The following is a 23,769-nucleotide window of genomic DNA, read 5'->3' on the forward strand; positions in this document are numbered from 1 at the left end:
CTTAAAGATATTTAGACAAAAGCAAATGATGAAGATAAGGATTACGGCGTGGGTTTCCCAAAAAGTCAATTATATTTCATTTAAAAGACTTGTTAATTCACCTTACAAATTACTTAGCAATTCCAAAGGGGAAAATAGTAATATAACAGTGGAGAAACAGGGTTGCCACCATTCAGACCATGTGATCAAAGTCAACATCTCTCAAAATAGGATAAATCAAAGTCATGTGCTTCTTGCTGTGATACACCGAGAAAGGACACATCATTTCTGTGGTATTCTTGGCAAAAATGCATTACCTGAATATAATCACGAGGAAACATCAGACAAATTCCAACTGAGGGACACTGTACATGATAACTGACCTGTACTTAAAAAAGGAACAACACCAATGTCATGAAAGACAAAGAAAGGCTGAGGAAAAGTTCCAGGCTAAAGGAGACTGAAGGGACATTACAACTAAATACAACAGGTGAACCTGGGCTGGATCCTGGACCAGAGAAAACAACAGCTCTTAGAAGGAGAAGGAGTAAAGGAAGATGGAGGAGGAGGGGGAAGAGAAGTGGAGGAGGAAGAGAGGGAGGAGGGAAAGGAAAGGAGGAAGGGGAGGAGGAGGGAGCCTCAGTCCCAGCGGGAGGGGAAGGAGACTGTTGGGACAATTGGCAAAATCTGAAGAAGGTATGTATATAGATTAGATAATAGTATTTTATCAAAAATGTTAAATTTCCTGATTTTGATAATAGTATTACGGTATTTTGTGGTTGAGATGCCATATCTATAATTTATTCTCAAATGGTTTAAAATAGAAATTTATGTAGTTAGACTATTTTCCCTCTGTGCATGTGTGCATGTGCAAAATGATAAAACTATATAGGGTGAAATATTTAGTAACTGGCAAATCTAAGTGAAGGGTATATAGGGATTCTCGGTACTATCCCTGCAACTTTTCTGTAAGTTTGAAATCATTTCAAAACAAAAAGTACAAAAAAAAAAAAAAGTAACATGTATTAGTAAAGCTTCCATGATGTCATTCCCATATTTTTAGAATTAAAAATAGCTTGTTTACAAATGAAATGATGGTAATGGTAGGTGATTATATCAATGAATTTCTTGAAAAAATAAAAAGTTAGCCACCTCCTGCTGGCTCCTCCTCCAGTGTTTTTTCTGATGTAAAAAAAAAAAAAATCCTAAAATGTGAGAAGCATCCAGAGGCAGGACACACTGTGTCCTCAGTAATGAGCCAAGAAAAGCTCTGTGGAGGCCTCCAGGAGAAGCACTCATCCACAGCACACATCCCCAGGGTCTTTGGAAAGGGAAGTCCAGCCTCTCTTGGCATGTGACTGGCTGCCCAGCCTAAGGTGTGATGGGGTGCTTTGGAGATGACCATAGGGACAGAGTTAACATCACTGACTCTTTCTGGAGAGAGCAAGGACAGAGTGAGAAAATCATGGCACATGACCAAGGCAGGTTCTTAATTAAGCCCTCAGCTGCATAGAACGTGGGCCTTGATGGAAGGGGTGGGATTCAGCTAAGCCAGGGAAGAGGGCAATGATTGTCCCTTAATACTCCATAGGTGCTCAGAAAGTGGTTAGGTGGCCATCATCAACTTTAGGAAACAGGGGCAGCTGAGACTCTGTGGATCAAACCAGCCCTTGCTTCCTTTACCAATTTTTTTTTTCTTTCTTTTTTAGCCACCCTGTGGCAAATGGAGTTCCCAGGCCAGGGATCTGACCTACCCATTGCTGCAGAGATGTGGCCAATCCTATTGCACCACAGTGGAAACTCTCTTTACCAATTCTTGATGGGAATGTCTAGCTGACCAAAGAGAATCTCTGGGTGTGCTAGGAGGGTAGACAAACTCCCCTCCACTTTCATCATACCAGGAGGTCCTTGGAGGTTGCAGGATCCTCAATGGCAGGTGAGACTAAGAAACAGAGCTCCAAACCTTTGCGCAGAAAAATCTGGAGCCTGAATCTGATCCATGGACCCCAGCAGTCCTGCTGGACAGGAAGAAAGGATCCTGCCAAGCCCCTAGGCACCACTGATAGCTCTGTGATCACAAGTGAGAGTATGGCTGGGAGTGGGGCCCAGGGCAGGACAAGAGCTAGAGTCTCACGTGGAGACAGCAGTAGATCACACAAATTCCATAAGGCCCTGTCAGAAGTTCCTATGCTGGACTGGGGCAGTGACTCCAGATTCAAGGGAGGGAGGGGGAGGGGCAGACCTGAGTCAGGGACCATGATGACAGCTGGGGGAGGGCAGCGTTTGGGGCACATGTTAAGGATGGAGATTAGCGAGGTGAGGGACTAGGAAGCCAGAAATAGCCACAGAGTTGTGAAGACTGGGAAACAGGGAAGAGAATGGGGAGGGGAGTTGAGTACCTCCTAGAGTTATTGCTGCAGAGGGAGCCTGAGCTGTGATAGGGTCAAGTGTCAGGGGTGGGGCTGAGGAAGGATCTAGGGGAGACTGGGTCACAGGGGAAGACAGGCTAATGGTTAGAAGGTGAAGCAGGAGGACAAAGACCAAGAGGGCAATTCCAGGTCCCAACAGATGGACACTCAACAGGTGAGAGAGGCAGAGCCAGGAGAGCTCATGCCTATCCCCAAAATAGAGGTTTGGGGAGCAGAGGCGAAGGGCAGAGGCGGGTGGGCTGCGGTCATGGGGAGAGGCCAGGAACTCCTGACCTCCTCGGTGGGTGGGAGGGCTGCTTTCCCAGGACTTGCCTGAAAGAGGGCTTGGCTTTTGTCAGCAGCTGAGCTCCGGCTGTTGACCCTGTTCCAATCCAAGCAACGTCCGGAGCGTCATTTTAAAACTCCAGTCTAAAACATTCTGTTCCAACTGGCAGAGCGCAGGCCCCAGGAGTGGTGGGGAGCGGCACACACCACGGCGTGGTCCAGGGCCATCCAGCCTGCCACGCCCCTCACGGCCTCGGGGTCCACGCGGGCACCCAGTCTCCGCCCCGCTCCGCGACTGAACTAGCCGAGCGGAGCCGCTGGCACGTTCCCGCCGGCTCAGCGCCAGAAGGTGGCGCTGCGAGCGGGCAGAGCCGAGACCTTGACCCTGGCCTGGCCCCCAGGGAGAGCGCGGCCGGCCGGGGAACGTGTCCTCGCGTACTCTCTGGCTCGCAGGGTGGGGAGTCGGGGCGGCTAGCGGGCGTGAGGCCAGAGTCACGAGCAGAGGACTACAGCTCGGAAAGCTCGCGGAGCTCAAAGGGTCCTGTCACCTGCTCGGGCTGTGGGCCACTGTGTCCAGATCCTGGAGGGGAAGCTGAATCTACGCGGGGCCTGCGAAAACGCACACCAGACCGTGGTGGGGCGCGGCAGCTGGGAGGCAGCTCGGTGCTCGCTGCCCAGCTTCCCAACAGCCTGAACCTAAGTGGAGGGTGGGAGGCAGTAATTTGCACCCCAAAGAGGGAGGTTTTGCGGGTGCACCGGCAGAACCCGCACCTGCTCTAGACACATCCCTGCCGCCGGCGCCCACCTGGAGGCCCTAAGACGCCTTTATAGTTTTGGAAACACGAGCTGGAGGCCTAACCCAAGCCCACCGTGAGCCATGAGGCAGCTTCTTCGCCCTGACGCCTACACACGACGTAAAATATACGTGGTTTTTAAAGCGTGTAACCTGAACCCAGGACAGTGCAAGGCACATGGGTAACCCAGATTTAGGTGTTTGCAGATTATCTTTCCTCCCTGTGCCACCCTTGAAGGATTTTAGCAACTCCTCTCCAAAAAAAAAAAAAAAAAAAAAAAAAAATTCATTTACACAGGGTTTTTTTTTTTTTTTTTGTCTTTTTTGTTGTTGTTGTTGTTGTTGCTATTTCTTGGGCCGCTCCCGCGGCATATGGAGGTTCCCAGGCTAGGGGTTGAATCGGAGCTGTAGCCACCGGCCTACGCCAGAGCCACAGCAACACGGGATCCGAGCCACGTCTGCAACCTACATCACAGCTCACGGCAACGCCGGATCGTTAACCCACTGAGCGAGGGCAGGGACCGAACCCGCAACCTCATGGTTCCTAGTCGGATTCGTTAACCACTGCGCCACGACGGGAACTCCTACACAGGGTTTTAATAAATCTTGTAGGATTTTTTTTTTTTTTTTTTGACGGCTTATAAAGGAGACCAAGGAAAGAGGGGTTTTTATACATACAGCACAAGGTGAAGCATGTCATTCTGTTAAACATCCTTTCCCTTAGTCGCCTTTTGGGCTATTTCTCATCCGTGCTTTCTCTAAGAGGCCTATGAATCTTGCCTAGCCCCAGGCACGTCTCTAAAAACTTCCACTGGGCTTCTGCATCTCTCCCCCTTCCTCAGATGGATCCTGCCTTCTTTACACTGCCCATGGGAACATATCTCCCACCCACACCAGACAGCCAGCTGAACAAAGACCCCCATAAGCATTTGCCCTCCTTAGAGATCAACTGTTTTTATTTCTGAAACACATGCCTTCTCTCTCCACCTGTTCCCAAACTCCACATGGGGTTGATATTGTTCCCATTTTTCAGATGAGAAAACTGAGGCATAGGGAGATTAACTTCCTCAATATCGCATGTAGCATAAGCTGAACTAGCATTCAAACCTAGGCCAGGAGCAGCCTCTTAGAGGGGCAGTTTAAATATCCCATCTGAGATGATGTCTTCTTGGGCATCTATGAGCATTAGTCATGGAACTGTTGCATGTGTGGTGTCCCTTGCATCATTCTGTGGTTTTTTTGATATTTGGACTTGAAGCAACATTTCTCAAATATAACCATTATGTCAGAAAGTTAAATTGATGACTATACACATTTATATTATTATTAGTCAAATACAAATGTAGCTGAGATACAGGGCCCCATTTAATCCTCACAACTCCCTGCAAGCTTGGGACAGTGGTAAAGTGACTCCTCCACCTCCAACCTGAATTCCTTTGTAGACAGTTCTTTTGAGAAGTTCCAGTTGTGGCTCAGCAGTAATGAGCTCAACCAGTAACCATGAGAACATGGATTCAATCCCTGGCCCCACTCAGTGGGTTAAGGATATGGTGTTCCGTGAGTTGTGGTGGTTGCAGATGAGGCTTGGATCTGATGATGCTGTGGCTGTGGTGTAGGCTGACAGCTACAGCTCTGATTTGACCCCTTGCCTGGGAACGTCCTTATGCTGCAGGTGTGGCCCTAAAAAGCAATTTAAAAAAGGAAAAAAAAGAAAACTCTTTATCTCTTTTGGCTTTTTTTTTTTTTTTTTTTTTTGGTCTTTTCTAGGGCCGCACCCATGGCATATGGAGGTTCCCAGGCTAGGGGTCTAATTGCCGGCCTATGGGTCTGCAACCTACACTACAGCTCACGGTAACCAGGACTCGAACCTGCAACGTCATGGTTTCTAGTTGGATTCGTTAACCACTGAGCCACGAAAGGAACCCCCAAGAAAAAGAAAATTCTGTTCCCTACAAGTTTAACAGTCTCGTCTTCTTCTTCTTTTTTTTTTGGGGGGGGGGCTTTTTTTTAGGGCCACACCTGCAGCATATGGAAGTTCCCAGGCGAGGGGTCAAATCAGAGCTACAACTGCATGCCACACCCACAGCCACAGCAACAAGGGATCCGAGCCAGTCAGCGACCTACACCACAGTTATGGCAACACTGGATCCCTGACCCACTGAGCGAGGCCAGGGATCGAGCCCACATCCTCATGGATACTAGTCAGATTCATTTCCACTGGGCCACAATGGGAACTCCCTAGCAGTGTCTTCTGGTGCTAAGGATGAACACCTGAAAGAATATGACGTCCTGTACAATAGCCACTATCCACATTTGACTGTGGAGCCTTTGAAACCTGGCTGGTGTGATTGAGGAACCATTTTTATTATTTCATTATATTTTATTCACAGTTAGAAACTGATGCTCAATACAACTCTTGAAAAACTTAAGCATCTTTGGAGCAAGTCTGATTTGAATCTACTTTTTCAATCTTTTGTATCTACTTTTTCAACTGTACAGTTTATAAAATATAAACAGATCAACTATTTGTGACGAAAATTCAGCATCTGAATTGAGATATGCTATAATGGCAAAATATACACAGAATTTTGAAGACCTTTGAAAAATGACTATAAATACCTCATTACTAAAGTTATTATTATGTAATGAAATGAAAATGTTTTGCATATATTGGGTTATATAAAAGAAAGTGAAAAATTTTGACATATATAGTACTTTTCTTCTTTTTGGCTGCGTCCACAACATGTGGATGATCCCAGGCCAGAGATAATACCCTCGCTACAGCAGCCACCCAAGCCATTGCAGTGACAATGCTGGATCCTTAACCCACTGCACCACAAGGGAACTCCTGACATATAGCTCTTGTTTTTTGTTTTTGTTTTTTTGGGGTTTTTTTGGTCTTTTTAGGGCTGCACCCATGGCATATGGAGATTCCCAGGCTAGGGTGTGAATCGGAGCTGTAGCTGCTGGCCTACCTCACAGTCACAGCAACACAGGATCCAAGCCTCATCTGCAGCCTACACCACAGCTCATGGCAACGCATCTGCAGCCTACACCACAGCTCATGGCAACGCTGAATCCTTAACCCACTGAGCGAGGCCAGGGATCAAGCCTGCATCCTCATGGATACTAGTCAGATTTGATTCCACTGAGCCACGACAGGAACTCCTGACAAATAGTACTTTAAAATAAAACGTCTTTCCCACAGTGCCACAGATATCAGATTAATTATAAATATTAAATATGAATGCCGTGTGAATACTACATGTATAGGCTACTATAAAGGCGATATGAATACTTGTATGGTAATAATCTGTGTGCCAGGGCTTGCTCTAAGCACTTTTCATATTCATTCATTTAATAATTACAACCCTGTAAGGTAGGTCCTATTATTTTTTCAAAGTTTTTTTTTTTTCTTTTTAGAGCAGCACATGAAGCATGTGAAAATTCCCAGCCTAGGTGTTGAATTGGAGCTGAAGCTGCCAGCCTACACCACAGTCAGAGCAATGCAGGATCCGAGCTGTATCTGTGATCTACACTGCAGCTGGAAGCAACGCCAGATCCTTAACCCACTAAGTGAGGCTGGGAATCGAACCCATGTCTTCATGGACACTATGTCAGGCTCTTAACCCACTGAGCCACAATGGGAACTCCTCAAAGATATTTTTAAATTGAAGTTTGATTTACATAAAATAAAACATACAAAATTTAAAGTACAATTCTATGATTTTTGACTAATGTAAATACTCATGTAACCTTCACCTTAATCAAGATGTAGAAATTTCCATTACTCTAGAAAGTTTCCTCTGCCCTTCTCAGTCTTTGCCATCCAAAGAAACCACTGTTCTGGTTTCTTAGACCATAGATCCACTTTGCTTTTTCTAGAACTTCCTATAAATGGAATCACAGAGGCTGGCTTGTTTAGTATAATTCTTTTGAGACTCACTCATGCTGAAGCATGTATCAGTAGTTTTTCCTTTTATTGCTGAGCTAGTACTCTATTGAATGAATACATTACCATGTGTTTTCAGTTTACTTGTTGATGGACATTCGAGTTGTTTCTAGTCTTTGGCTATTATGAATTAAGCTGTTATGAGCATTGGTAGGCAAGTGTTTCAGTGAACATAGACTTTAGGTTCTCTTGGATAAATACTTAGGAATTGAATAGAATAAGTATACATTGGAGTTCCAGTCATGGCTCAGCGGAAACAAATCTGACTAGTATCCGTGAAGACGCAGCTTCGATCCCTGGCCTTGCTCAGTGGGTTAAGGGTCCGGCATTGCTGTGAACTGTGGTGTAGGTCACAGACGAGGCTCGGATCCAGTGTTGTGGCTGTGGCGCAGGCTGGCAGCTACAGCTCCGATTAGACCCCTAGCCTGGGAACCTCCATATGCCATGGGTGCAGCCCTGAAAAGATGAGAATTTAAAAAAAAGTGTACATTTAACTTTATAGGAAACTACCAAATAGTTTTCTAAAGGTTGTAAAGTTTGATGTTACCATGAAAAAGAGGAAACTGAGACCCAGCCAGATTAATTAATTGACCTCAAATAGCTTGCCCAAGCATTTATGCTCTAGAGTTTCTATAGTTGGGCATGAATAAAAAAATAACATTGGAACAGTGGGCTGGGAAAAGAAAAGGCTGTGAAGTGGGAGGGAAGAGGGTGCTAAAGCCAGGGGATCCAGCCCAGAGTGCACACTCTCTGTCCTAGGGAAGGGGTCTTATGCAATCAGGGGAACTGGGCTCTCCAGGTTGGGCCCTGGGGATCCAGCCTGGGTGTTGGCAGGTGACACCCCTCACTGTGTCAGCCTCTCTGGCTTGCCACTGCTCACCTAGATTCCTCTACCAGGAAGCACTGGATGGGCGGGGCAGTAAGCTGCCCTTTACACCCAGGCTCTGGAGAAACATGAGACTAGAATGCCCTACTCCCTCCACCAAAGGTGGAGAGCAGGGTTATACCTCTTGGAGGGGATCCAGGAGTCCCCTCAGCCCGCTTCTGTCACCAACCCCAGCGGTCAGTACAGCAGGCACTGAATTTTCACCTATTTTTCTTTTCTCCACTAAGTGATTTTTCAGGAAGCAGGTCACATGGAGAAGTGCGATCACATTTGTATCGTAAAATCAAACATCTCAGCTGAATTATCTTTTGGCTGGAAAGACACCAACTTGCAGATTCTAACAATAGAGTTGTTGACATTGAAACAGGAGTAGAAGAAATAGATTTTTTATTATGGTGAGGAAATAGATTTTTAAATGTTGGCATTTGATATAGACAGCCATTTGAACCAGAAAATACCATCCAGCATACAATAGGTAATTGACTGAATAGAAAGCAAACACATTTTCATGAATGAGATGGAGACTACCTTTTTTTTAACCTGAAGATACACCCTCAGGAGGCCCAATTTACTTGGCAACTTTTCTAACCCACTTGTCCTTTCCCTCTAATATTTTGATTTACTTGAAAGGAAGATGTAGAAACACAAAAAAAGTGCTCATAATAAAAAGAGAGGAGTTCCTTTCGTGGCACAGTGGTTAACGAATCCGACTAGGAACCATGAGCTTGCGGATTCAATCCCTGGCCTTGCTCAATGGGTTAAGGATCCGGCGTTGCCACAAGCTGAGGTGTAGGTCACAGACAAGGCTTGGATCCCGCATTGCTGTGGCTCTGGTGTAGGATGGCAGCTACAGCTCCGATTAGACCCCTAGCCTGGGAACCTCCCTATGCCGCAGGAGCGGCCCTAGAGAAGGCAAAAAGACAAAAAAAAGAGACAGAGATGAAAGTCAGAGATCTAATCAATCAATAAGTTGTCCTCAAACCCTGAGAGGGGCATTTCATTGGGGAGAAAAGACTTGAGGATAAGAAGTAATCAGTGAGCCATATGCAACAGTTTGTACCATACTGTTACGTCACCAGTCATGCAAATTCACATTTTCCTTAGACCATCATCACCCCACCAAAGTTGAGTTAAAAGTTCACAGAGGAGTTCCCGTCGTGGCGCAGTGGTTAACGAATCCGACTAGGAACCATGAGGTTGCGGGTTCGATCCCTGCCCTTGCTCAGTGGGTTAACGATCCGGCGTTGCCGTGAGCTGTGGTGTAGGTTGCAGACGCGGCTCGGATCCCGCGTTGCTGTGGCTCTGGCGTAGGCCGGTGGCTACAGCTCCGATTCAACCCCTAGCCTGGGAACCTCCATATGCCTCCGGAGCGGCCCAAGAAATAGCAACAATAACAACAACAACAACAACAAAAAGACAAAAGACAAAAAAAAAAAAAAAAAAGTTCACAGAGACCTAGTTACTTTTAGAAAATTAATTTATTGAATAGACAATATATTAACAAGGCTAAAAATAGAACATCAGGAGGTATTAGAAACATTTTCATGGAAGTGTCCCTTCTAGGGCATCTCTTAGCCATGGTTCCCATCTGCTCTCCTTCATTAATATTAGTCTGAGTTTCTTTATGTGCCAATAAGCACAGAGGAATAATCTCTCTTTTTCATAAAATGTAGCATAATTCACAGTGGTCTGCATCTTTTTTTTTTTTTTTCCTCACCCACAGCATGTCAGTTCCCTGGCCAGGGATCAAACCCTTGCCGGAGTTGTGACCTCTGGCACAGCTGTGGCAATACTGGATCTTTAACCTACTATGCCACACAGGAACTTCCAATACCCTGGTCTGCATCTTACTTTCCCCCCTTAATATATAGCTTGAGGATCTTTCTATATCAGCTCAAAGAAAGCTTCCTCGTTTAAAATTTTTTTTTCATAATTTGATGTGTTTCACTCTGTGAATAAGCCATAAATTAATTATCCAGTCCTCTTATTTGTGAACATTTAGGTGTTTTGTTTTTTGGTTTTTTGGCCATGCCCTTGGCATGTGGAAGTTCCTGGGCTAGGGGTCGAACCCGCACCACAGCTGCCACTGGAGCCAACAACAGTGGCAATGCCTGATCCTTAACCACTAGGCAACCAGGGAACTCCCATCATTTTTACAATTACAAACAATAATGCAATGAATAACCTAATATATGAGTCACTATACACAAAAGTTATATGTTTAAGGCAAATTCCCAGAAGTAGAATTGCTGGGTGGAAAGGTAAATGCATTTTCAGTTTTGAGGGATATTGTCAAATTGCTCTCTGCAGAGATTGTCCCACCTTATCCCCCGAACGTTCCCCACACCCTCACTTACAGAGTGCCATCATAGGTTTAGATTTCTGCCAAAGTCCTAGCGAAATATGTTTTCAGTTCAATTTTTATTTACACTTATTTTATGAATGAAGTTGAACCTCTTTTCATAGGTTTAAGGCCTATTGTATTTCGTTTCTCTGTGTGGCCTTTTATATTCTTTGCTCGTATTTCTTTCTTTCTTTCTTTTTTGGCTTTTGACATTTTGGGGCCACACCCTCGGCATATGGAGGTTCCCAGGCTAGGGGTCTAATCAGAGCTGTTGTTGCCGGCCTACACCAGGGCCACAGCAATGCCAGACCTGAGTCACTTCTGCAACCTACACCACAGCTCACAGCGACGCCGGATCCTTAACCCACTGAGCGAGGCCAGGGCTCGAACCTGCAACTTCATGGTTCCTAGTCGGATTCGTTTCTGCTGCACCACGATGGGAACTCCTGCTAATTTTTCTATTGGGTTATTAGTAGGTTTTGTTTTGTGGGGTTTTCTTGTTTTTTTGTTTTTTTGTTTTTTTGGTCTTTTTCTTTCAGGGCCGCACCCGTGGCATATGGAGATTCCCAGGCTAGGGGTCGAATTGGAGCTGTAGCCACCAGCCTACACCACAGCCACAGCAACACTAGATCCCAGCCTCCTCTGTGACCTACACCACAGCTCATGGCAACACCGGATCCTTAACCCACCAAGAAAGGCTAGGTGTGGAACCTGCATCTTCATGGATGCTAGTCAGATTTGTTTCCACTAAGCTATGACAGGAATTCCCACTGTGTTTTTGTTTTATTTCTAAGAGTTCTTTATATAATAGGGAAATTAGGTTTTGGTTATGCAAGTTGCAAATATTTCCCCACATTTTACATTGTCTTTTGACTTTGCTTATAGTATATTTGCCATGTGGGAATATTTTCTTTATGTTAGTTTTTTTTTTTGGTTGCACACATGGCATGTGGAAGTTCCTGGGCCAGGGACTGAACCTACACTGCAGTTGCAACCTGTACCACAGATGTGGTAGGGCTGGATCTTTAACCTGCTGTGCAACATAGGTACTTCCTTTCTTTTTAATGTTTTTAAGTATATCTTTGTGTGTGTGTGTGTGTGTGTGGCTGCTGGAATTTAGCCATAGATAAAAATATTTTCCCACTTTAAGGGAGGAGCATATTAAATCAGCAGAACATATATTTTTATTTGCTTAGAACAAGACGTTTATTGCATAAAACTGATCCCCTTCCCTGCCCTACATTAGTACGTTAGATAAATAAGCATATGATCAAAGTGACTATCTTTTAAATAGAAAAATATCCATAGTCACATAGTTTTAGACATTTTTTTCTATGTGCCCATGGCATGCAGATGTTCCCAGGCCAGGGATCAAACCCAAGCCACAGCAGTGACACCAGATCATTAACCCACTGTGCCACCAGGGAACTCTTAGACATTTTTATGTACTATATACTAGTCGTATACAGAACAGAAATTTAGTTCCTTAACCAATTATCAGATTAAGAGCTGGAGAGAGATTCAGAACTAAAGAGGTGAGAAGACCTCAATTTAGGGTACATTTTCAAATCAAAGAAAAAGCATCCATGCAGGGGATTGATGCCTGTAATATGTATAAATGTATTAAAATAAATATTTTGGGGAGTTCCCATCGTGGCTCAGTGGTTAACGGATCCGACTAGGAACCATGAGATTGCGGGTTCGATCCCTGGCCTTGCATAGTGGGTTAAGGATCCAGTGTTGCTGTGAGCTGTGATATAGGTTGCAGACCCAGCTCGGAGCCCTCCTTGCTGTGTCTCCGGCGTAGGCCGGTGGCTACAGCTCCGATTAGACCCCTAGCCTGAGAACCTCCGTATGCTACGGGTACGGTCCTAGAAAAGACAAAATAAATAAATAAAATAAAATAAGTATTTTGGAACAGAATACTCAGGCAAGGCACAATCATAAAAAACTCTTGATCCATTTAATCCATCAAAAATCAATACATATTTAAGCCAGTGCCTGCTTGATATTCCATGGGGAATATGAAGAAATTCAGGGGTTACTGTTCATGTTTACCCTTTCACATTTCACATTATTTTTTACATATTTATGTGATCATTTAGGTATTAAGCCATATTTCTAAGGTATTTAGCTGGCAAGTCATCATCCAGAAATTTTGGCCAAGAGGGAACAAATATGTGCAACATGTGATTTTTGTTACTAAAATTAAAAAAAGAAAACAGCTGACACTTCATTTCTTCTTTACTAACTTAAAGGGTGATAAGGAGGAGACCAGACTACAGCCTCCCTCAAACTGATTTATCTTGCCTTCTCTCTGCATCTCCCTCACCCCCCCCAGTGGAAGGAATAGAGGTAAAGGTTGGTCATCTTATTACTCCCTATGCCTAACTCATTCCATCTTAGGGGTACACTTTATGACAATTACCATTGGTGCAATAGTGTAGTTTCCCTATAAATCATAAATGACTACGTAGTCTTTTATTATTTCTATTGTTTTATGCAATGCATTTTACATGCTATTTAATGAGTTTGGGGGGAGTGATAATGGGTAAAGAGTTGTGAAGTCTGAAAATACATCTAGATTTTATTTTTGCATGCATTTTTCACATCCTTATGGAAATAATTACCATTTATTTATTTATTTATTGCTTTTTAGGGCTGAACCCACAGCATATGGACGTTCCCAGGCTAAGGGCTGAATCCGAGCTACAGCTGCAAGCCTACACCACAGCCACAGCAACGCCAGATCCAAGCTGCGTCTGCAATCTACACCACAGCTCTCGGCAACACCGGAAACTTAACGCACTGATTGAGGCCAGAGATTGAACCCACAACCTTATGGTTCCTAGTTGGGTTCGTTTCCACTGTGCCATGATGGAAACTCCAATAATTACCATTTAGAAGGTAGCAGAGATGGAGAGCTATCAACCAGACTTCATGCTCCTCTTTCATATGTAGTATATTTCTAGAAAGGGGCTGCCATACTGGATCTGTATTTCCAGCTCCTCTTTATGGGAGGGGCCGGGTGCTAAATTTGCATTGATTGAATATGAATATAAGACTTTGGATACTACTTTCAGGGCGGGTTCAAGAAATGTGGGTGCTGGAGTTCTCTTATGGAGCAGGAGGCTAAGGATCTGGTGTTGTCAGCAGCTCGGGTTGCTGCTGTGGCACGGGTTTGATCCCTGGCTCAGGAACTTCCACATGTAGTGGGTGTGCCCCCCCCCAAAGAAAAGAAATGTGAGTGCCTTCTCCAAGTTCTATCTTCAATGATTGGCTGCAGGGGATGACAAGGCCCTTGGAGCTGGCAGAGCCACGTGAAGGAAGGAATCCCCTGGGACTCAATCAGCAAAGGGAAGACAGATACTCACTGAGCAGGAACATTAGCACTGGACTGTTATGTGTGAGGAAGGCATAAACTTCTGTTGTGTTAAACCTCGGAGATGTTGGGGTTTCTGTGTTATTGTCACTGCAACAAAAATCCTTTCATTATAAGTTGCATGTTACTATAATATAACTCCAACATGGAATGTAGATCAGTCCTCTATTTCAGCTCTGCAAGTTTGGTCCTTCTGTCCTTACAGAGGTTATAATTTAGTTAACTGTCCTGTCTTTAGCCATGTTCTCATTTAGTGACCTGAATGAACAATAGAAGGTCTAAAAAGATATCTGCAGACAGACACGAAGCTGAAAGGGATGGCATGATATTAAATGGGAGAATCGGGATCCAAAATTATCTAGACTGGTCAAAGCAACAAGATGAAATTTGGGCATGCATTAAAATGATATGTTTTCATGGACAGTGGTTTGAAACAATTGTAGTGATTCATTATGAATTGGGATAGGCAACATTTTATAAGGAATGGAGGAAAAAAAAAGGGTCATTCCTATTATGTGTAAGGAAAAAGTGATTCCTGGGCTCTGCAAGATGCAGCTTACTCTCCAGTTACCTGAATAAAGAATCTGGGTCAGAATGTTTTAAAACTGTCATTTATATACTGAAAGTATATCTGGCTCAGACATAGAAACTTCCCTCCACTTGGAAGATCTTTTATTTGAAACAACAATATTACTCACATCAGAAAGACTAGATTCAAAAGATTAAAACCTACAGTTGTGGGAGCTCCTGTCGTGGCTCAGGTGTAACGAACCCGACTAATATCCATGAGGATGCGGGTTCAATCCCTAGCGCCACTCAGTGAATTAAGAATCTAGTGTTGCTTTGGCTGTGGTGTAGGCCAGCAGTGATGATTTGACCCCTAGCCTGGGAACTTCCATAGGCCACATGTGTGGCCCTCAAGAGACAAAAAAAAATACAACAGAGGAAAAAAACCCTCTACATTTGTGTTTACGGTTTTTTTTGTGTTGTTTTGTTTTGTTTTTTGGCCATGCCTGTGGCATATGGAAGTTCCCAGGTCAGGGATCAAACCTACATCACAGCAGTGACCCAAGTTGCTGCAGTGACAACACCAGATCCCAGATCCTTAACCTGCTGTGCCACAAGAGAACTCCAAAATCTAGTTTTTAAAATTCATTAGAACTCACACTTACAGAAAAAGGGGAACTCATTCTATGTCAGATTCTGTCTAGGTGCTGACCTCAGCAGGGAGATGGAATAGAGTTCTGGGTGAAATTACCACAACAATAATCATCATCTTTCTAAGTGCTCTAGAGCAGTACTGTCCAATAGAAATATAATGGGAGTCATATATGTAATTTTCATCTTTTTAGTAGCCAGATTTTTAAAAAAGTAAAAAGAAAGAGGTGAAATTAATTCTAGTAATAGATATTATTTAACCCTATACACTATCATTTTAACATATATTCCACGTGATTTTTTTTTTTTTTTTTTGCTTTTTAGGGCTGCACCTGTAGCATGTGGAAGTTCTTGGGTTAGGGGTCGAATCAGAGCTGCAGCTGCCAGCCTGCACCACAGCCACATGGGATCCAAGCCACCTCTGTGACCTACACTACAGCTCATGGCAATGCTGGATCTTTAACCCACTGAGCAGGGCCAGGGATTGAACCTGCGTCCTTATGGATACTAGTCAGGTTTGTTACTGCTGAGCCACAATGGGAACTCCCCATGTGAAAATTATTAGTGAGCTCTTTCGCAATTTTTTTTCTTTTTGACACACCTGCAGCATATGTTTGCCACACCTGCAGGATGTTCTTCGGCCAGGGATCAAAACTGTACCCACTTGTGACCTGTGCCACAGCTACAGTAACACTGGATTCTTAACCCATTGTGCCAAGGGGAACTTTGCATTCTTTTTCTTCATAAAAATATTCGAAACCCAGTGTATATGTTACACTTGTGTTCCATCTCAGTTCAGACCAGTCACATTTGAAGTCTTAGTGGCCACATGTGGCTCATGGCTGCTGGATTGGAACAGATTTAAAACTTTTCAGAAATGAAGTAATTATACCAAGACACCCACAATGAAGGATTCAGGGCTAGAACTCAACTTTCCTAATGGGCAGTGTATCTTAGGGTTAAGTGGGCTCATGTGGAGTCAAACAGAACAGGCTTCAAATCCTGGCTCTGACATTTGCTCAGCTGTGTTACCTCTGGCATATTTTTTACTCTGACTCTTGGTTTCATTAACTGAAACATAGTGATAATAAGAACCCTCATAGGCTATTGTCGATTAAGTGAGATAATGCCTGCAGTGCTCAGCGCAGCGCCCACCCATGGCAAGTACTCCCTAGAAGTTAATGGTTATCACCTTCCCACCTTCACACAGCGCTTCCCAGATTCCTCACCTTCCATTTGCTGAGGTCTCCGGGCCAGGGACTGAACCCTTGCCACAGCAGTGACCAGAGCCACAGCAGTGACAATGCCAGATCTCCCTAAGCCACTGAGCCACCAGGGAACTTGTCAAAGGTTCATTCTTTGTTTGTTTGTTTGTTTTGCCTTTTAGTGCCACACCCAAGGCATATGGAGTGGGGTCGAATCGGACCTATAGCTGCCGGCCTACACCACAGCCACAGCAACGCCAGATCCTTAACCCACCTAGCGAGGCCAGGGATTGAACCTGCAACCTCATGGTTCCTAGTTGGACTCGTTTCTGCTGTGTCACGACAGGAGCTCCAGAAGGTTCATTCTTGATGTGTGACTTATACTAGAAACGAACCAGTGAACTAGATGTTGTTTCTGACTCCAAAACCAGCCTCATTTCAATACCTCACCAGTGCTTTGTTGTCATTTTTTGGTCAAACATATCATTGTCATCTTCTGACAGTGGAGGGTGTGGTGACTTGACGAGTCACAGAGTAAACCCGGAAGCATCGGGAACCAACCAGGCAGTCTCATTCTGAGACCCCTCTGAAGAGCCCCCACTTGACCACGGGGATCATAGGAACACCTGCCACTTGGTTCCGGGACTGTCTAGTCTTTCTTCACGTCTTTGGCAATCTGCACAGCTGAAGGGAGGAGGTAGGATGTCCCCAGGTAGGAGCTGGGGCGTTCTTGTAGCCTCCTCCGTGCCTGGCACTGGTATCCCCAATCACCTGCCATTTCGTAACATAACCCCTTCCCCCAGAGCCAGGTTTAACCGCCCACAAGCCAGTAACAGTGTTTTTCACCACCCTCATAGATATACTTTAATAAAATATGCAATTGGAGTATCAAACCCACAAGTAGAAATATTGTGGTGCTCAAACATGCAACGCATGCTGGTTAGTGACTGCCCCTCAAAGGGTTTTCTCTGTCATCCAAGATAAATGGCTCTACTGAAGACAGGCTCTCAAAAGATTGACATATAATGAAGTGAATCATCGTTCATTCACTCATTCCACAGTTATTTCCTGAGCCCCTACCATGGACCAGGTGTTGTATAGGGTGCCAGTGATGCAAAGATGGGCAAAAAGATGGAATTGCTGCCTTCAATGACTTTATCTTCTAGAGGGGGATGTAGATAGAAATCAAATATAGAATTACAAACTGTAGTAAGAGCTACAGAAGAGAGGGAGCAAAGCACAGAGAGATCTGATCTGGTCTGTGGGTCAGAGGAGGCTGTCCTGAGAAAGGAAGGGTTGAGCTGAGGAGGCTTAAACCCGTAAAGGGCATGTGAGGGGAGAGGGGAGATGTCTTGGCAGAGGGGAAAGTGTAGCAAGGATTATGCTGGGGTTACTGCAGGGTCTAGGATAATAGAGCTGACGATCAGTAACCTCTTGTATACAACGGCCCACTGTGCGTCTTGGGAGAACAGCAGAGGGATTTGGAGATTCAAGCTTGAGTTCTGGAGGCTCCGAAATCAACTCTCCTAACTAAGAGAGACAGGACAATGCTGCCCAAACTTCTGAGAGAAGCAGGCTGGGTGGGAAGTAGGAGAGGGTCAGGCTGCTTGGATACCATCCTGGGGCACCAGCGGGCTTCCCACCCACAGGCCAGACTCTTCAGGGTTCACTTGGACTTGAGAAAGCTGAGCTTAGTGACAGTGGAGGCAGCAACCTGCCCCCCCCCCTCTGCATTGATGGCAGCAGCAGTTGAATGTCAAGAGGGCCAGGGTGGGGGCCCTGGTCTTGTCAACGAGTGGCTGGAGCAATAGGGAAATGGCAGCTACAGAAAGTGGTAGAGGTGGGAGAGGCAAGAACAATGAGGGCAGTTGCAGCTGAGCTTGAACGAGTGGAGAGGGTGGGTCAGGGGTGTTGGGGTCTCCCCCAGTGACTTCAACATATTAGGGGCTTGTCATTAGAGATCATTAGATTTATTTCTTTTCTTTTTTGGCTGCCGCATGGCATATGGAGGTCCTGGGCCAGGGATCAGATCCAATCCCTAGTTGTGACCTATGCTGCAGCTGTGACATCACAGGATCCTTAACCTACTGTGCGGGACAGGGGATTGAACCTGTGTCCCAGAGTTGCTGAGATGTGGCCAATCCCATTGAACCACAGTGGGAACTTCATCACTGCATTTTTTGATGCCTATGACTGACCTCCAGGTGGTCAGGTTATAAGAACATGATGATAAAGCTAAAAAAATGTCCAGACCTGGGAGGTGTGTCCCGCTTCTCTTCCTTTCCCTTCCCTTCTCTCTTCTTCTGCCTCCTTCTTTTTCTTGGGGAAAAATCATGCCTTTTGGACATGTTGATTTGGAAGTACATTTTTTTTTTGGCTTTTTAGGACTGCACCCTTGGCATATGGGTGTTCCCAGGCTAGGGGTCTAATTGGAGCGGCAGCTGCTGGCCTACACCACAGCCACTGCAACCCAGGATCCAAGCCACATCTGCAACTACACCACAGCTCACGGCAACCCCGGATCCTCAACCCACTGAGCGAGGCCAGGGATTGAACCGACAACCTCATGGTCCCTAGTCAGATTTGTTTCTGCTGCGCCATGGCAAGAACTCCGGGAAGTACATTTGAAATGTAGAGGGGGAGACCTGTGTGCAAGATCATTGACATACATGGTACTTGAAACACTGGGCTTGAATGCACAGCTGGGGGAGAAAGCAGGAGAGAAAGGGGCCCAGTATGACCTTGAAGAGCCTTGACATGCAATGACTAAACGAAGATGACCCCACACAGCAGCCAGGGCATCGGGGTCAGAGAGCAAGGAGGGACACCTGTTGGTGGGGGTGTCCAGAAATCTAAGAGAGGAGGGTGTTTCAAGAGAGTATGGTCCACAGGGTTGAATGTTCCTGGAAGTCCAAGAGTGGAACCTGAATACACCCACTGGATCTAGTGAGTCAGAGGTCACTGGTGATCTTGGGGAAAGATGGAGTGATGGGGGCTGGAATTCAAGAATAAATAGGAAGTTCAGAAGTAGAGACAATAGGTGTAAAGAACTCTTTCTAGAAACTTGATTATTCTGTTAGGGCATGCAATTGTGAAGTTGAAACCTGTGCATTAAGATTCACCAAAGCAAGTACCTTATTTCAGAAGCAAGAGAGCCATCATTTGTCAAAGGGAAATCCACATACAAACAGAACTGGTCCTCCCTCCACCTTAATGAATCTGTGGAGCACTGATTCTTGCGGGATTGCTACATACATCATGGCAGCAACAAGACAAATGTTCTTCATTTGGGGTATGCACCAGTAAACCTAAATAGCATGAGGTGTACCTGCAGATGGCTTTGTAAACAATTACTGATATGGGGGGATTTTTAGCCTGATGATCTAATAGGAACAAGAAGTGACAGGAGAAGAGACTCATCACTGTGATGGACGTGTGCCTCAGAATTCCTGACTCACAACATACATCAGCACCCAGGTCTCACCACCATTGCCTGTGGCACTTCAAACAGCATTGAGGCCGTCTTAAAGCCAAGAGGGAGGGGCTACGATGGAAACATGGGCAGGTGGCATTCATTCAACTTGGACAAATGAGAACTATGTGCATGGGCATGGGACAAAGGATTTATAGACAGAAACATTTACTAACACTCACAGATTTGATGCCCAAAGTCTCATTTGATGGACAAATGAGAACTATGTGCATGGGCGTGGGACAAAGGATTTAGAGACAGAAACATTTACTAACACTCACAGATTTGATGCAGGGGCTCATTTTAGTCATGTTGAATTCCAGTGCTTTAGACATTATGACCCATTTGAAGACACTGGCAATTCTCCCTTGGTTCAGAACAGGACATATTATTTTGATCTATATGCAGATGCCTCCAATCTCCTAACTCTAATTTCTGACACCCAAAGACTCCGTTTTAGAGGCAGGTACCTCTCCTTCTAGTTTATCCTTTTTACCTGGAAGGAAGCAGATCCTGAAAAGTTTAAATACATGTCAGGAGAATAGAGAGCGTTTAAAACTTTCAAATCGGTGTTCATTGATGGAGCATCACGTGGACAGCAGAGACACCATGCCAGACACTGAGAGTGCTGGCACTCACTGAAAAAACAGCTTCGGGCATACTTGAAACGTATTTATTCATAGAGTGCGCGTAAATTAAAGGGAAGGGCTTTCAGAAACAGTTATCTGACAGTGACAGTTATCTGTGTTCAGACATCTGGTGCTTGTTTCTCCTCATGCCTGAGCTCCTCGTTGAGTTTAAGAAAGCTGCCAAAATATCTCTTTCGCACCACAATTCACTTTAATAAATACCCACATCTCCACATTTTTGGAGGAAGAGAACAAGGCAGGTGGGCTGAGGCAGGACACCAATGTGGGCAGCACCAGAGGACCCCGGGGTCCCTTTATTACCAGGGAGAGAAGGCGACCTCCTGCCTGGGGTGACTGTAGCATGCCTGGAAGGGACCCTCTGGGGGGAGGGTAGGAACAGTGACAAATGACAATCACAAAATTCCCTCTTTGTGCAAGTCAGGAATCCTTCTAAGGGGAGTTAGAGATAAAATGTAAATTCTTATGGCTGTGCAAGAGACAATTCAGATATTTAAAATGATGCTTCCAGAAAACTGGTAGGGAAAGGAAGGAGTGTGGGAGAAAGACCCAGGCAGGAGGGCAAGGGCTGCCCTGAGGGCCGATGTGTCCACACAAAGCAGACAGGATCCACATTTTGGCTTCAGTTAAGGGCTGGGTCTGACTGGGAGGGAGGCAGAGAGAGAAACTGGGTGAGATGGGAGTGGTTCTTTGTATTCTTGGGAACAGGGTGATGGGGTGGTTGGAGAGTGGGCATGTCAAAAAGATACTGGTTTTGCTGCCTTCTTGCAGACCTCAGGCACTTCTTTCATAAGGACGCCTCCAAAGTTTTTTCATCAGGCTCGACACGGGACCTTAAAATTTGTTGCAAGACATCAATCTCAGATATGCTCAGAAGAATCAATACTGTCCACAGCCTTCACTGTCGGAGAGAATCAATATGATAGTTGGTGGGGGTTAAACCAGATTTAGGGGAAGGACCCCACCCAACTCTTCTATCCCTAGTTTAGTATTACAGTTTTAGCATTTGCACCTTCTTTTATTTGACTGGACCCATGGCATGAGAAAGTTCTGGGGCCAGGGATCGAACCTGAGCCATAGCAGTGACAACACCAGATCCTTATCTTGCTGAGCTGCTAGGGAACTCCTGCACTTAAATCCTTAAATTTAAATTTAGACTAAATTTAAATCTTTAAATTTAATTTTAGGCTTAAATTTAAATCTTCTTAAATAACATTTAGGATCTTAAGAGTTTGTATGTGTCTGTGTAGGTAGGGACTTGCCATTATTAGCTTATAACTTTTATTTCTTTAAAAAAAAAAACACTTTCCTTTTGTTTCTATGTTTTTTGGCTACGCCTGTGGCATGTGGAAGTCCCCTGGGCCAGGGATTGATTGAACCAAAGCCACAGCTGTGACAATGCCATATTCTTAACTGCTAGGCCACCAGGGAACTAAAAAACAAAACAAAGCAAAACAAACAAAAAAACCCCACCAAAAAACACTTTTTTAAAATGAGAGGCAATATAACCTAATGTTTAAGGAAGTATGTTCTGGAGCTAGCTGTGTGACCTTGGACAAGTTACTAAACCTTTCTGTGCCTCCATTTCCTTATCTGTATATTAGGTCTGATAATTGTACCTGCTTCCTGAGGTTGTTATGAAGATGAAGTGAAATCATACATGGAAAGCAGGGATGACACCTGGCATGTAGTAACACCTAATAAATGTCAGCTACTTTTGTTGGTGGTCCAGGGTTTTGCTTCCCATATCCTTCCAGCTCTCTAAGCCCCTGTTCAACACCTTCCTCTGTCCTCGGTATTTCCTGCAACTTGGTAGCTGGTTATCTCAGGTTCTGTGATGTTAGTAACTGTTGATGCTGAGTCGATCCATTCAGTCACTGGGGATTGCAAAATGGTAATATTCTATTACTTTTTTTTAATTTATAAATTGGGTACTTTATTTTAAAAAACATTCTCCTTCATCTACTACTTGGTTACCCAGTGGCAAAATTAAACAGAAAGGCAAAAACAAATGTTTGATTCTTTTTATTTAATGGTTTTGAAGATAATGATGATCATTTTCTGAAGATGACTTTTAAAAGAGCAGTACAAACTCAAATCTCGAGACAGCTAATGGTTTCAATTATTATCCTTTCTGAAGTTAAAATTGTCCCATCTTGGGCTTGTGGGAGCCTTTTTTTGTTTGGTTGGTTTTTTTGTTTTTCCTACTTAGTTTTTGTTTGGGCAGGCCCAGGAACTCCAAGGGCTTGTATCTAAAAGAAGGTGTTTGGGCTCTTGGTGGTGAAGCATGGCTTGTGCAGGTGACAAAAAACCTGATAGGGAAGCAGGAACTTGATCTTGGAGTCCTGGAACTGCTTGACTGCTGGTTGGAGGCACTTGTTGGCTGCAATCTCCTCCACCTTCTTGATCTGGCTGGAGTGGGCCCTGGGCATGGTGCCAAGCACCATGTCTCTGTAGCACTGGGTGATGGTGCCAGCTGTGGTCAGGTCCTGGTATCTCGTACTCCTGGTGGGTGCTAACAAGGGAATCATAGCACAGCCAGATGCCGAAGTTCTTCACCCTCAGGGGATACTTCTGGAACACCTGTCCACAGTAGATAATCTCCACTGCTGATGTCTTTATCTTCAGCTGAGACACCAAGTAACTTGGCAACAACATGATTAGGCACAAAGATTTGCCTGCGATAGAGGGGCGACGGGTGGCTCTTGGGGCTGGACAGCCAGCACCCCACCACTTTGTACTCTCCAAGTATGCCCTTCATGGCGCTCTCTCCACATTCACTGCACCTGCAGCATATATAAGTTCCCAGGCTAGGGGGCAAACCAACCTATACCACAGCCACAGCAACACCAGGTCCTTAACCCACTGAGCAAGGCCAGGGATCGAACCCACGTCCCCATGGATACTAGTTGGGTTCTTAACCTGCTGAGCCACGATGGGGATTCTGGGAGCCTCTTTAAGTTGGCTCCTGAGTCTTGTGACCTGAGGGATATCATCCCTCATCACTTCCTTGCTATCCAACAAAACAAGGTGTCCAGGCTCATCTTGGACATCTCCTACCCCAGACCTGGAATGAACCATTTTCCCAAGAAACTCTGGTTTCTTTTAGTCGAAAATGGTATTTCAAGACTAAAATCTGGGTACTATAGATAGTCATTGCTACTAGGTTAGTCATTGTTTCTAGGCCTCTTCAGTTGACAGAGCTGGGATGGACATTTCAATTGATAGCTCAATCACTTGATAAACTATTTCATGAAT

At 44.8% G+C, this 23,769-nt stretch overlaps 1 pseudogene; it reads right to left on the reverse strand.

Annotated features, from left to right (window-relative positions):
• Positions 1-22,633: 22,633 nt before the first annotated feature.
• LOC100519881 (large ribosomal subunit protein eL20 pseudogene) lies at positions 22,634-23,348 on the reverse strand (annotated as a pseudogene).
• Positions 23,349-23,769: the final 421 nt, after the last annotated feature.

This window comes from Sus scrofa, chromosome 1 (genome assembly GCF_054392235.1).
Source record: "Sus scrofa isolate SSC_HxYL_T2T_F1_AM1 chromosome 1, Sscrofa_HxYL_maternal_Yorkshire_Landrace_v2.0, whole genome shotgun sequence".
NCBI lineage: Eukaryota > Metazoa > Chordata > Mammalia > Artiodactyla > Suidae > Sus > Sus scrofa.